Here is a 2,851-nt window from a genome sequence, read left to right as displayed (position 1 = left end):
TACACCTTTCAGTTATTCAGTCAGGTGCTGTTGTGAAGGTATCTTGCAGATGCCCTAATGAGTTGGCATTAAGATAAGGACATTATCCATGTGGGTCTAACCTAATCATATGAGCCATTTAAATTTAGGTCTAGAGGTCAAAGATAGAGGAAGTCAGAGATTCAAAGCATGAAGAGGATTCAATGGATGAGAAGTTCTCCATTGCTGGCTTGAAGATGGAGGGGGGGAATGTGGCAAGGAATACAGGTGGCTTCTAGGGCCTGAAAGTGACCTCTGGCTGACTATCAGGTAGGAAACAGGAACCTTTTTCCTACAGTGAAAAGGAACTGAATTCTGCCACAACTATAGGAGCTTAGAATAAGAACCTAAGCTTAGGAGCATAGCATGGTCCAGTTAACACACTGGTTTTTATCCTTGTAAACAGAGAACCTATCTGTGTCTTTCCTGGACTCTGACTCACATAACTTGAGGTAATAAGTGATTTTCCTAAGCTGCTAAGTGTGCAGGAGTTTGTTACACGGCATAGAAAACTCATAAAATATTTGGTATCAGAAGTGTGGTTCTGCTATAACAAATATCTAAAATATGGCAGTGGCTTTGGAATTGGGCATTAAGGTAGTTTATAGAACTTGAGAAGCTGATTCTAAAATGTTCATAGATAACAGAATGGACAAGACTAATTAACACAGTTTAGAAAAAGAAAAAAGAAGTAGGAGAAATAATATCAATAGGTATTAAGACGTCATAGAGCCTCAGTAATTTTGACTGTATAATATTGGCACAGAGAAAGAAAAATACACAGTAGAAAACGAATGGAAATGTCTAAAATAGATAAAGCAAATATGGACATTTTATCTATGACAATTCATATTACAATTCAGTGGGAGGGGGCAGCATAATCTGGACAAAGTGATAATTCATGTGGGAAAAAAATGAACTCATCCCTATCTTGCAAATACAAAAATATAATATCCAGTGTGGTCGATTGAATTGTGTACCCCAATTTAGACATGTTCTTAATCTTCATCTGCATTCTGTGGGTGTGAATCCATTGAAAATAAAGATAATATTTTTACTTAGTGTGGCCCAACTAAATGAGGGTGGGTCTTTTTTGTTCTTTGAGGGTGGGTCTTAATACTGATTACTGGAAGTTTTATAGAAAAAGAAAGCCTGAGAAGTTCTTCCTGCGGCCAGGTGACAGCTGGGTCTGATCCTTGCTGCGGGGCGGGAGTGGGGCGTCGGCCGCCTCTCTCCTTCCTCCTTCCTCTAGTCCGGTGGGTCTGGACGCATCTCATACCTTCACGTTTCAGTGGCCCGGTGCAGATGTGACACAAAAGCTTTGGAGACGTTTTCTGACTTCCCAGCCCCTTCCCCACTGCCGCGGCTGCTCTTCCCACCCTGTAGGAGCGAACCTCGGCTCCTACCCCAGGATACAGAATGTGATTAATACGGTGAAGAGAAAGGCACTCGAAGTGACTCAGTACCTAACCCTGGTCCTCAAGGAATCAAAGTTTAAGGAAACTTGTTATCAAACCAGAAGAGTTTGTGGCAGCAGGTGATCACTTAGACCACTGTCCAAATGGTGGTGGGCTGCAGGGGAAGAATTGAAGGTGATGGCATACCTACCAGCAGGAAAACAATCTTTGTTAACCAAAAATGTGCCATGCTACAAGTGATGCATAGTGGTGGAATATTCAGATGAATTGGAAGCTATCATTGAAGAAAATGATGGTGATGGGGAAGAGTAGATACCTATCACAGCACAGATATTTCAGGAATAATGGAAGCAGTTAAGGAGATTATAGTGGATAGCAAGGACAGCATACAATCCCAAGATTGCTCAGTATTTTGTGAGGGGGAAGAAGAAGAAGAAGAAGAGGAGGAGGAGGAAGAAGAGGAAGAGGAAGAGGAAGAAGAGGAAGAAGAAGAAGAAGAGGAAGAAGAAGAAGAGGAAGAGGAAGAGGAGGAGGAAGAGGAGGAGGAAGAAGAGGAAGAAGAAGAAGAAGAGGAAGAGGAGGAGGAAGAAGAGGAAGAAGAAGAGGAAGAGGAAGAGGAGGAGGAAGAAGAGGAAGAGGAAGAGGAGGAGGAAGAGGAAGAGGAAGAAGAAGAAGAAGAGGAAGAAGAGGAAGAAGAAGAAGGAGAAGAAGAAGAAGAAGAAGAAGCTTCAGATATGGAAGAATATGGAGAGAGCATTGTTGGAAACAGATGAGGCTACCCCAGACACAAGGAAAGTAGTGGAAGCTTGTAAAGCTAAAACTGATTTTGGAAGTGAAGATACTATTTTGGAAACCAGGACTTATGACCTTTTTATATAACGTCTATGATAAATACTACCAAGCTCCATGACTATGGTTATTTGGCTATGATGAGCAACAGCAGCCTTTCACAATTGATCACAGTATGAAGACATCAGCCAAGATTATGTGAAGAAAACAGTGACCACTGAAAATCACCTCTTCTCCCACCACCTCCTATGTGTTCAGTTCACCAATGCAGGCATGCTTAGAGGATGAAGAAAATCACTGAGACTGTTACAGGAAGGGGAGAACTTGGTGTTCACATGTATCTTCTAATTTTCTTGAAATTTGTATAAACTGTCATTCCAACAACAGAATATGACTACAAAAGACGATTCACAATGTAATGAAGAGAACATGGAATCCTAACTATTGGTTCTAATTTTTAAAGAATTAACCTATGGATATGACCATTGACCATATTCACCAATATGTACAACTTCTCTAATAAATGGACTTACATGTTTATGATTTAAAAATAGCTGTTCCACTGCCAAAAAAGAAAAAGAAAGAAAAGAAAGCCTCGAGTCAGCAAAAACCCAGGAGGAAAGAAA

At 40.8% G+C, this 2,851-nt stretch overlaps 1 pseudogene; it reads left to right on the top strand.

Annotated features, from left to right (window-relative positions):
* The first annotated feature begins 585 nt into the window (after positions 1 to 585).
* LOC143662436 (ubiquitin-like-conjugating enzyme ATG3 pseudogene) lies at positions 586 to 2,644 on the top strand (annotated as a pseudogene).
* The last annotated feature ends 207 nt before the right edge of the window (positions 2,645 to 2,851 follow it).

This window comes from Tamandua tetradactyla, chromosome 18 (assembly GCF_023851605.1).
Source record: "Tamandua tetradactyla isolate mTamTet1 chromosome 18, mTamTet1.pri, whole genome shotgun sequence".
NCBI lineage: Eukaryota > Metazoa > Chordata > Mammalia > Pilosa > Myrmecophagidae > Tamandua > Tamandua tetradactyla.
The sequence above is the reverse complement of the archived record's forward strand: the minus strand, read 5'-3'. Positions and strand labels throughout refer to the sequence as shown.